The sequence below is a fragment of the Cryptomeria japonica genome, unplaced genomic scaffold (assembly GCF_030272615.1).
Source record: "Cryptomeria japonica unplaced genomic scaffold, Sugi_1.0 HiC_scaffold_210, whole genome shotgun sequence".
In the NCBI taxonomy this organism is placed as follows: Eukaryota; Viridiplantae; Streptophyta; class Pinopsida; order Cupressales; family Cupressaceae; genus Cryptomeria; species Cryptomeria japonica.
Genome location: NW_026729032.1, coordinates 120,001 through 132,500, shown reverse-complemented (window position 1 = coordinate 132,500; position 12,500 = coordinate 120,001). Strand labels below are relative to the sequence as shown.

Genomic DNA, 12,500 nt, shown 5'->3' with positions numbered 1-12,500 from the left:
GTCCGATACACAGATAGTTCCAAGGCGGCCGAGGAGCCTCACCGCATATCAATCGGGGTGCGAGGCGAGGGATGGGGCGGGAAGGCCCCAACGGCTAGACGGAAGAGGCTTCAGGGCCACCTCGGAATGCTCCAAGCATCGGACGCGCTTGGGGCGACTACCAGTGCCAACCCCTTATCCCGCGATGCGTCCGATACACAGATGGTTCCAAGGCGGCCGAGGAGCCTCACCGCATAGCAATCGGGGGTGCGAGGCGAGGGATGGGGCGGGAAGGCCCCAACGGCTAGACGGAAGAGGCTTCAGGGCCGCCTCGGAATGGTCCAAGCATCGGACGCGCTTGGGGCGACTACCAGTGACAACCCCTCATCCCGCGATGCGTCCGATACGAAGATGGTTCCAAGGCGGCCGAGGAGCCTCACCGCATAGCAATCGGGGTGCGAGGTGGGGGATGCGGCGAGATGGCCCCAACGGCTAGACGGAAGAGGCCACAGGGCCGCGTCGGAATAGTCCAAGCATCGGACGCGCTTGGGGCGACTACCAGTGACAACCCCTTATCCCGCGATGCGTCCGATACGAAGATAGTTCCAAGGCGGCCGAGGAGCCTCACCGCATAGCAATCCGGGTGCGAGGTGGGGGATGCGGCGAGATGGCCCCAACGGCTAGACGGAAGAGGCTGCAGGGCCGCCTCGGAATAGTCCAAGCATCGGACGCGCTTGGGGCGACTACCAGTGACAACCCCTTATCCCGCGATGCTTCCGATACGAAGACAGTTCCAAGGCGGCCGAGGAGCCTCACCGCATAGCAATGGGGGTGCGAGGTGAGGGATGCGGCGAGATGGCCCCAACGGCTAGACGGAAGAGGCCACAGGGCCGCCTCGGAATAGTCCAAGCATCGGACGCGCTTGGGGCGACTACCAGTGACAACCCCTTATCCCGCGATGCATCCGATACGAAGATAGTTCCCAGGCGGCCGAGGAGCCTCACCGCATAGCAATCGGGGTGCGAGGCGAGGGATGCGGCGAGATGGCCCCAAAGGGTAGACGGAAGAGGCTGCGGGGCCGCCTCGGAATAGTCCAAGCATCGAACGCGCTTGGGGCGACTACCACTGCCAACCCCTTATCCCGCGATGCGTCCGATACACAGATAGTTCCGAGGCGGCCGAGGAGCTGGGGGATGCGGCGAGATGGCCCCAACGGCTAGACGGAAGAGGCTGCAGGGCCGCCTCGGAATAGTCCAAGCATCGGACGCGCTTGGGGCGACTACCAGTGACAACCCCTTATCCCGCGATGCGTCCGATACACAGATAGTTCCGAGGCGGCCAAGGAGCCTCACCGCATAGCAATCGTGGTGCGAGGTGGGGGATGCAGCGAGATGGCCCCAACGGCTAGACGGAAGAGGCTGCAGGGCCGCCTCGGAATGGTCCAAGCATCGGACGCGCTTGGGGCGACTACCACTGCCAACCCCTTATCCCGCGATGCGTCCGATACACAGATAGTTCCAAGGCGGCCGAGGAGCCTCACCGAATAGCAATCGGGGTGCGAGGCGAGGGATGCGGCGAGAAAGCCCCAACGGCTAGAGGGAAGAGGCTTCAGGTCCGCCTCGGAATGGTCCAAGCATCGGACGCGCTTGGGGCGACTACCAGTGACAACCCCTTATCCCGCGACGCGTCCGATACACAGATAGTTCCAAGGCGGCCGAGGAGCCTCACCGCATAGCAATCGGGGTGCGAGGCGAGGGATGCGGCGAGAAGGACCCAACGGCTAGACGGAAGAGGCTTCAGGGCCGCCTCGGAATGGTCCAAGCATCGGACGCGCTTGGGGCGACTACCAGTGACAACCCCTTATCCCGCGACGCGTCCGATACACAGATAGTTCCAAGGCGGCCGAGGAGCCTCACCGCATAGCAATCGGGGTGCGAGGCGAGGGATGCGGCGAGAAGGACCCAACGGCTAGACGGAAGAGGCTTCAGGTCCGCCTCGGAATGGTCCAAGCATCGGACGCGCTTGGGGCGACTACCAGTGACAACCCCTTATCCCGCGACGCGTCCGATACACAGATAGTTCCAAGGCGGCCGAGGAGCCTCACCGCATAGCAATCGGGGTGCGAGGCGAGGGATGCGGCGAGAAGGACCCAACGGCTAGACGGAAGAGGCTTCAGGGCCGCCTCGGAATGGTCCAAGCATCGGACGCGCTTGGGGCGACTACCAGTGACAACCCCTTATCCCGCGATGCGTCCGATACACAGATAGTTCCAAGGCGGCCGAGGAGCCTCACCGCATAGCAATCGGGGTGCGAGGCGAGGGATGCGGCGAGAAGGACCCAACGGCTAGACGGAAGAGGCTTCAGGGCCGCCTCGGAATGGTCCAAGCATCGGACGCGCTTGGGGCGACTACCAGTGACAACCCCTTATCCCGCGACGCGTCCGATACACAGATAGTTCCAAGGCGGCCGAGGAGCCTCACCGCATAGCAATCGGGGTGCGAGGCGAGGGATGCGGCAAGAAGGACCCAACGGCTAGACGGAAGAGGCTTCAGGGCCGCCTCGGAATGGTCCAAGCATCGGACGCGCTTGGGGCGACTACCAGTGACAACCCCTTATCCCGCGACGCGTCCGATACACAGATAGTTCCAAGGCGGCCGAGGAGCCTCACCGCATAGCAATCGGGGTGCGAGGCGAGGGATGCGGCGAGAAGGACCCAACGGCTAGACGGAAGAGGCTTCAGGTCCGCCTCGGAATGGTCCAAGCATCGGACGCGCTTGGGGCGACTACCAGTGACAACCCCTTATCCCGCGACGCGTCCGATACACAGATAGTTCCAAGGCGGCCGAGGAGCCTCACCGCATAGCAATCGGGGTGCGAGGCGAGGGATGCGGCGAGAAGGACCCAACGGCTAGACGGAAGAGGCTTCAGGGCCGCCTCGGAATGGTCCAAGCATCGGACGCGCTTGGGGCGACTACCAGTGACAACCCCTTATCCCGCGACGCGTCCGATACACAGATAGTTCCAAGGCGGCCGAGGAGCCTCACCGCATAGCAATCGGGGTGCGAGGCGAGGGATGCGGCGAGAAGGACCCAACGGCTAGACGGAAGAGGCTTCAGGGCCGCCTCGGAATGGTCCAAGCATCGGACGCGCTTGGGGCGACTACCAGTGACAACCCCTTATCCCGCGATGCGTCCGATACACAGATAGTTCCAAGGCGGCCGAGGAGCCTCACCGCATAGCAATCGGGGTGCGAGGCGAGGGATGCGGCGAGAAGGACCCAACGGCTAGACGGAAGAGGCTTCAGGGCCGCCTCGGAATGGTCCAAGCATCGGACGCGCTTGGGGCGACTACCAGTGACAACCCCTTATCCCGCGACGCGTCCGATACACAGATAGTTCCAAGGCGGCCGAGGAGCCTCACCGCATAGCAATCGGGGTGCGAGGCGAGGGATGCGGCGAGAAGGACCCAACGGCTAGACGGAAGAGGCTTCAGGGCCGCCTCGGAATGGTCCAAGCATCGGACGCGCTTGGGGCGACTACCAGTGACAACCCCTTATCCCGCGACGCGTCCGATACACAGATAGTTCCAAGGCGGCCGAGGAGCCTCACCGCATAGCAATCGGGGTGCGAGGCGAGGGATGCGGCGAGAAGGACCCAACGGCTAGACGGAAGAGGCTTCAGGGCCGCCTCGGAATGGTCCAAGCATCGGACGCGCTTGGGGCGACTACCAGTGACAACCCCTTATCCCGCGACGCGTCCGATACACAGATAGTTCCAAGGCGGCCGAGGAGCCTCACCGCATAGCAATCGGGGTGCGAGGCGAGGGATGCGGCGAGAAGGACCCAACGGCTAGACGGAAGAGGCTTCAGGGCCGCCTGGGAATGGTCCATGCATCGCACGCGCTTGGGGCGACTACCAGTGACAACCCCTTATCCCGCGACGCGTCCGATACACAGATAGTTCCAAGGCGGCCGAGGAGCCTCACCGCATAGCAATCGGGGTGCGAGGCGAGGGATGCGGCGAGAAGGACCCAACGGCTAGACGGAAGAGGCTTCAGGGCCGCCTCGGAATGGTCCAAGCATCGGACGCGCTTGGGGCGACTACCAGTGACAACCCCTTATCCCGCGACGCGTCCGATACACAGATAGTTCCAAGGCGGCCGAGGAGCCTCACCGCATAGCAATCGGGGTGCGAGTCGAGGGATGCGGCGAGAAGGACCCAACGGCTAGACGGAAGAGGCTTCAGGGCCGCCTCGGAATGGTCCAAGCATCGGACGCGCTTGGGGCGACTACCAGTGACAACCCCTTATCCCGCGATGCGTCTGATACACAGATAGTTCCAAGGCGGCCGAGGAGCCTCACCGCATAGCAATCGGGGTGCGAGGCAAGGGATGCGGCGAGAAGGACCCAACGGCTAGACGGAAGAGGCTTCAGGGCCGCCTCGGAATGGTCCAAGCATCGGACGCGCTTGGGGCGACTACCGTTGCCAACCCCTTATCCCGCGATGCGTCTGATACACAGATAGTTCCGAGGCGGCCGAGGAGCCTCACCGCATAGCAATCGGGTTGCGAGGCAGATTATTGGGAAGGGAACCCCCTGGGATGCGGCTCAAGCAGTGCCCAAAGGGACTGGAATGCGGAATCACATCGAGAGACCCAAATGCTATACGAGGGCTCAAATCGAATTATCGATTTGGCCACGACATGGACGCATCGGAACGACTACCTTTGCCGAACCACTCGCAATTGCATCCATACCGAAACCAATAGACATTTCCGTTAGAGCCCTCGCATAGCATTCGGGAATCTCGCATGCCCCTCTAAATCGACCAATGCTGGCGCTCAACGAAAATCCGAGCGCTACCACCGTTCGAGCGCCAGCATTGGTCGAGTTAGAGGGGCACGGGGGAGAATGCTCCAGTCAACACCTCCCCTATATAAGTTATTTGTCCGATTCTCGCACAACCGTAGTCTGCCTCGTCGAATCAAACAACGGTCCCAGATTCCGACTTCCGTTCCGTAGAGACCCAAAAGCTAGATGGAGGCTCGCAAGAAAGAGAGTCGGCGCATAGCAATCGGGTTTCTCGAACGTTTAGGGACCGAGCTCACTTGCGGATAGGGCAAAATCCGCCAAGCAACCCAAAAGCTAGACGGGGGCTCGAATCGAATCGCCTAGGCGGCCACAACAACGACGTGTTGGATCGACTACCAGTGCCAAACCATTCAGCAAGACTAGTCTGTGTCGAGGCCGGATAGAGATTCTCAGAGAGCGCCCGTATAGCATTTAGGAGACCTGCCGCGTCCCTCACACTCGACAAATGGTGGTGCACGTTTATAAATCCGAGCGATCCCAACCCTTTCAAGCACCAACATCGGTCGAGATAGAGGGGCACGGAGGGGGCTGCGTGAGACAACACAGTCCCCTATATAAGTTATTTGTCCGATTCTCACACATCCGAAGAATGGTCATCAAATCGGACAACAGCCCAAACTTCCGACTTCCGTCCCAGAAAGCCCAAGAGCTATCTAAAACGTTCATGGCCGGAACTCGATCGCGGCTATACCAGTCCGCCAAGCAACCCAAAAGCTAGACTGGAGCTCTAGTCGAATCACCTCTGTGGCCATTGCAAGGACGTGTTGGAGCGACTACCATTGCCGAACCATTCCGCAGGTCGAGTCCATACCAAGGCCGCATAGAGATTCACGATGAGCTCCTGCATAGCAATCAGGAGACTTGCCGTGTCCATCACAATCGATAAATCCTGGTGCAAGATTTTTGCATCCGAGCGCTCCAACCAGTCGAGCACCAGCATCAATCGACATAAACGGGCACGGGGGGAGGATGCTCGAGAACACTACCTCCCCTATATAAGTTATTTGTCCGATTCTCAAGCAGCCGAAGTCTGGTCATCGAATCGGGTCAAAGACCACAACTTCCGACTTTACCCACAATGCAAGTCATCGAATCGAACATCGGCCCCCGAGTCGGACTCCATGCGTATGTCAGGTCATCGGACCCAAATTCCGCCTTCCTGCGCATGGCGGGCCATCAATATCAACTCGGTCATCGGACCCAAACTCCGCCTTTCTGCGCATGGCACGCCTTCAAATCGGTCATCGGACCCAAATTCCGCCTTCCTGTGCATGGCGGGCCATCAACATCAACTCGGTCATCGGACCCAAATTCCGCCTTTCTGCGCATGGCACGCCATCAACTCGGTCATCGGACCCAAATTCCGCCTTCCTGCGCATGGCAGGTCATCGGACACAAATTCAGACCTCGCCAATATGCCTACGTATCGAATCGGTCATCGAACCCAACTTCCGACTTCATCCATACTGTAGGGTCTTTGAGGTTGGCGCGGTGCGCTCAACCCGGGGAGTCGACCCATCGAAGCATACACCTCCCCTATATAAGCTATTTGTCCGATTCCCACACCTGTGTAGTTTGCACCTCTGACCAGGACATCGACCCCAACTTCCGAACTTGACTGCAACGACGGCACCAGCGCCTTGGTGCGCACCTTGCGACGCACAGTCCCAACATTCGCCTTCCTGCACATGGCAGGTCATCGGACCCAAATTCCGACCTCGCGAGTATGCCTACATATCGAATCGGTCATCGGACACAACTTCCGACTTCATCCATACCGTAGGGTCTTTGAGGTTGGCGCGGTGCGCTCAACCCGGGGAGTCGACCCAACGAAGCATACACCTCCCCTATATAAGCTATTTGTCCGATTCCCACACCTGTGTAGTTTGCACCTCCGATCAGGACATCGACCCCAACTTCCGAACTCGCCTGCAACGACCGAACCAGCGCCTTGGTGCGCACCTTGCAACGCACAGTGCCAACATTCGCCTTCCTGCACATGGCAGGTCATCGGACCCAAATTCCGACCTCGCGAGTATGCCTACATATCGAATCGGTCATCGGACCCAACTTCCGACTTCATCCATACCGTAGGGTCTTTGAGGTTGGCGCGGTGCGCTCAACCCGGGGAGTCGACCCAACGAAGCATACACCTCCCCTATATAAGCTATTTGTCCGATTCCCACACCTGTGTAGCTTGCACCTCCGATCAGGACATCGACCCCAACTTCCGAACTCGACTAAAAAGACCGCACCAGCACCTTGGTGTGCACCTTGCAACGCACAGTGCCAACATTCGCCTTCCTGCACATGGCAGGTCATCGGACCCAAATTCCGACCTCATGAGCATACCTACTAATCGAATCGGTCATCGGACCCAACTTCCGACTTCATCCATACCGTAGGGTCTTTGAGGTTGGCGCGGTGCGCTCAACCTGGGGAGTCGACCCATCGAAGCATACACCTCCCCTATATAAGCTATTTGTCCGATTCCGACACCTGTGTAGTTTGCACCTCCGCTCAGGACATCGACCCCAACTTCCGAACTCGCCTGCAACGACCGAACCAGCGCCTTGGTGCGCACCAAAAGTGCGCACTTTTGGAGGGCACTTTTGTGCGCTCCAAAGGTGCGCACTTTTGGAGGGCACTTTTGTGCGCTCCAAAGGTGCGCACTTTTGGAGGGCACTTTTTGGAGGGCACTTTTGTGCGCTCCAAAGGTGCGCACTTTTGGAGGGCACTTTTTGGAGGGCACTTTTCTGCGCTCCAAAGGTGCGCACTTTTGGAGGGCACTTTTTGGAGGGCACTTTTCTGCGCTCCAAAGGTGCGCACTTTTGGAGGGCACTTTTTGGAGGGCACTTTTCTGCGCTCCAAAGGTGCGCACTTTTGGAGGGCACTTTTTGGAGGGCACTTTTCTGCGCTCCAAAGGTGCGCACTTTTGGAGGGCACTTTTGTGCACTCCAAAGGTGCACACTTTTGGAGGGCACTTTTTGGAGGGCACTTTTCTGCACTCCAAAGGTGCGCACTTTTGGAGGGCACTTTTTGGAGGGCACTTTTGTGCGCTCCAAAGGTGCGCACTTTTGGAGGGCACTTTTTGGAGGGCACTTTTGTGCGCTCCAAAGGTGCGCACTTTTGGAGGGCACTTTTGTGCACTCCAAAGGTGCGCACTTTTGGAGGGCACTTTTCCTGCGCTCCAAAGGTGCACACCTAGGTGAGCACCTTCGACCACACCTTGTAGCACACCAAACTCTGACTTTCGACTTCATCCGCAATGCAGGGTCTTTGAGGTTGGCGCAATGCGCACAACCAGGGGAGTCGACCCATCAAACCCAACACCTCCCCTATATAAGCTATTTGTCTGATTCTCATACATGCGTAGCCTGCAGGAGCAATTAGGACATCGACCCCAACTTTCGGCTTCTAAACGAAAACAAGGTCTTTGAGGTTGGTGTAATGCGAACAACTAGGGGAGTCAACCCATCAAACCCAACACCTCCCCTATATAAGCTATTTGTCTGATTCTCATACATGTGTAGTCTACAGGAGCAATTAGGACATCGACCCCAACTTTTGACTTCTTAACGAAAACAAGGTCTTTGAGGTTGACGTAATGCGCACAACCAGGGGAGTCGACCCATCAAACCCAACACCTCCCCTATATAAGCTATTTGTCCGATTCTCATACATGTGTAGCCTACAGGAGCCATTAGGACATTGACCCCAACTTTTGACTTCTTAACGAAAACAAGGTCTTTGAGGTTGGCGTAATGCGCACAACCAAGGGAGTTGACCCATCAAACCCAACACCTCCCCTATATAAGCTATTTGTCTGATTCTCATACATGTGTAGCCTGCAACAACGATTAGGACATCCACCCCAACTTCTGAATTCGTCTGCGTTGACCGCACCAAAGGTGCACGCCTTGGTGCTCACCAAAATCCGACTTCCGACTTCTTCTGCTATGCGGGGTCTTTGAGGTTGGCGCAGTGCGCACAACCAGGGGAGTCAACCCACCGAATGCAACACCTCCCCTATATAAGCTATTTGTCTGATTCTCATACATGCGTAGACTGCAGCAATGATTAGGACATCCACCCCAACTTTTGACTTCTTAAACAAGACAGGGTCTTTGAAGTTGGTGCAGTGCACACAACCAGGGGAGTCGACCCATCAAACGCAACACCTCCCCTATATAAAGCTATTTGTCCGATTCTCATACGTGTAGTCTGCAGCAGCGATTAGGACATCGACCCCAACTTCCGAATTCGTTTGCATTGACCGCACCAAAGGTGCACGCCTTGGTGTGCACCTTGGAGTGCACTTTGGTGCTCACCTCGGTGCACACTTTGGTGTGCACCTCGGTGTGCACCAAAGGTGCGCACCTTGGAGCGCACCAAAGGTGTACACTTTGGAGCGCACCACATAGGGTCTTTGAGAGGTTGGCGCAGTGCGCACACCAAGGTGGGTGTTGAGGTGCGTGCCGAGGTGGGTGGGTGCTAGGGTGCGCTCCATGGTGGGTGCCAGGGTGGGTGCGTGCTAGGGTGGATTCCAAAGAGGGTCATAGGGTGGGTGCCAAGGTGGGTTGGTGATATAGTGGGTTCAAAGGTGGGTACTAGGGTGGGTTCCAAGGTGGGTCACAAGTTGGGTGCCAGGATGCGTGGGTGTTAGGTTGGGTGCCAAGGTGGGCTCCTGCGTGGGTGGGTGCTAGGGTGGGTTTCAAGGTGGACGCGAGGGCGGGTGCCAAGGTGGGTAACAAGTTGGGTGTTAGGATGGGTGAGTGCTAGAGTGGGTGCCAAGGTGGGTGGGTGCTAAGGTGGATGCCAAGGTGGTTCACAGGGTGGGTGGGTTCTAGGGTGAGTTCCAAGGTGGGTCACAGGTTTAGTGCTAGGGTGCGTGTCAAGGCGGGTGTCGAGGTGCCTGGGTGCTAGGGTGTGGATGCCAATGTGGGTCATAGGGTGGGTACTAGGGTGGGCTGCAATGTGGGTGCCAAGGTGGGTAACATGCTCGGTTGGTTCTAAATTGGGTGTCAGGGTGGGTGTGCACCCACCTTGCCCGAGGTGGGTGCCAAGGTGCCAGTGTGGGTGGGTGCTAAGGTGGATGCCAAGGTGGGTGAGAAGGTGGGTGATAGGTTGAGTGGTAGGATGGGTGGGTGCCAAGATGGGTCACAGGGTGGGTGCAAGGGTGGGTAGGTGCTAGGGTTGGTGTCAGGGTGGGTGGGTGCTAGGTTGGGTTCCAAGGTGGGTGCGAGGGTGAGTGTCAAGGTGGGTCACAGGTTAGGTGCTAGGATGGGTGAGTGCTAGGGTGCAAAGGTGCCAGGGTGGGTGCTAGGATGGGTCGATGCTAGGGTGAGTGGCAAGGTGGGTCCACAAGTGTCAAGGTGGGTGCCGAGGTGGGTGCCAACTTGGGTTCCAAGGTGGGTGCCAAGTGGGCGACTGCTATGGTGGATGCCAAGGTGGGTCACGGGGTGGGTGCCAAGTTGCTAGGTTGTGTTCCAAGGTGGGTGCCAACGTGGCTGCTAGGGTGCGTGGGTTAAAGGGTGTGTCACAACGTGGGTGCCAGGATGGGTGCGCACCCACACTGGCCAAGACGGGTGCAAGGTTGGGTTCCAAGCCCGGTCACAGGCTGGGTGCTAGGATGGGTGGGTGCCAAGGTGGGCACCAGGGTGGGTGCACCCACCCTGGCCAAGGTGGGTCACGGGGTGGGTCCTAGGGTGGGTAACAGGGTGGGTACTAAGGTGCGTGCCAAGGTGGGTCATGGGGTGGGTGCCAAGGTGGGCACCAGGGTGGGTGTGCACCAACCCTAGCCAGGGTAGGTCACGGGGTGGTTGTCGGGGTGGGCGTCAAGGAGCCAAGGTGGGTGGCAAGTAGCCAAGTTGCGTGCCAAGGTGGGTGTCGGGGTGGGTGCCAAGGATCCAAGGTGGGTGCCAAGGAACCAAGGTGGGTGTCTGGGTGGGTGCCGAGGTGGGAGCCAGGGTGGGTCCCAAGGTGAGTGCAAAGGTGGGTGCCAGGGTCAAGGTGAGTGCCAATGTGGGTTCCAAGGTGCCAGGGTCAGGGTGAGTGCCAATGTGGGTTCAAAGGTGCTAAGTTGGGTGCGAGGTTGGGTGCGAGGGTGGGTGGGTGCCAAGGTGTGCTAGGTGGAAGCCCGGGTGGGTCGGCATCCCATGGGTGTCGAGTTGGGTGCCTGATGGGTGCTTCTTGTCAAGTTTTAGTCGTCGGGACTCATTTCGAGCCTTAGAGGTCGTTTCTTGTCCGGTTGCCCTGTCTTCGACCTGGGAACCCAATTTTGGTCCTCGGGTCCCATTTTTTTTTGTCTCGCATCCCACTTTTGGCCTGTGGCCTTTTCGGGGTCGATTCTCGTTTTGGGCATCAGAGCATGTTTCTTCTCCTAAAACCCAATATTTGTTTATTAAGTCTCGGAACACATTTTTGTTCTCGTGGACCCATCATGGGTCTTGGAACGCATTTGTGGTCCTTGGGTCCCATTTTGCATCCCGAAACTTGTGTTTTGGTGCTTGATCCCTATTTTGGGTGCCCACCTTGCACCAAGTGCGCACCCGGGGCAAACCGAGCGCCTTGGTGCACCGGGGCAAGATCGAGCGTGCACCCGAGGCGCCCCGAACATGCACCAAGGTGCACTCGGCCCACATGTGAGCGCAGGTCGTTGCGCCCGAGGTGGTGTGTGGGCACCGCGTTGCAGACGGGACACTGCACGCACACGACGCCCCGTCCAGGTGCACGCACGTAGGCCGGGCCGGGTGCACACCCGACGCCCTAGCAAGGTGCGCGCACCCGGGCAGGGCTCACACTTGGCGAACGGGGCGCACTTCGCGAGGGAGGGTGTGCACCTCGACGGGGGTGGGTGGCCGGGGTGGATTCGCACGTGGGTCGCGGTTTGCTAAGTACACACTGCGACAAGCTCATAACGGGTGCGATCATACCAGCGTTAGTGCACCGGATCCCATCAGAACTCCGCAGTTAAGCGCGCTTGGGCCGGAGTAGTACTGGGATGGGTGACCTCCCGGGAAGTCCCGGTGTTGCACCCTTTCTTAGTTTTTCGCCGGGCGTCGCAATGCTATTTGAATAAACCTTTTGCCCGTTTGCGTTCTCGTCGGGGCCGGGCCGGGCCGGGGTGCGCTGCCCGCACTACCGCGCGCGCGGGGGCGACACCGAGCGCGCACCCGAGGCGCCCCGAGCACACAGGCCACGGTGCAACCCGGGCGTTGTGCGCGCACCCCGGTGCGCCCGAGGTGCTGCGCGCGCACCCAGGTGAAATCGGTGTGCACCTCGGCCAGTGCGCGCTCGGTCGAGTCGCGCACGTTGGCCAAGGTGCACGGTGATGTTTCTTACTCTAAGGTTCCGCACCAGACGCCCGGGACAGGTGAGCGAAGCTGGGCGGGGCCGGGTGCGCGGCCGGGGCAGGTGCACGCAGCTGGAGAGAGCTTTGGAGCACACCAGAGGTGCGCACCTTGGAGCACACTTCGGAGCGCACCAATGATGCGCTCCATTCAAAAGTTTCCTGAAAAGGCAAAAAAAGTTGAGATTATAGAATTTCCCACTTGAGAGATTGTAAAAAAAAAAAATTTAAAATGAAGGAAACGCGGGTGCCAAGGTGTGCGCGCCCGGGTGCGCAGCCCAGCCAAGGTGTGCGCACCAA

At 58.9% G+C, this 12,500-nt stretch overlaps 1 non-coding gene across 1 annotated transcript; it reads left to right on the top strand.

The window, feature by feature from the left end:
- The first annotated feature begins 11,770 nt into the window (after positions 1-11,770).
- On the top strand, positions 11,771-11,889 carry LOC131868580 (5S ribosomal RNA). The gene has a single exon (XR_009367027.1). It is a non-coding gene; the product is annotated as a 5S ribosomal RNA (ribosomal RNA).
- Positions 11,890-12,500: the final 611 nt, after the last annotated feature.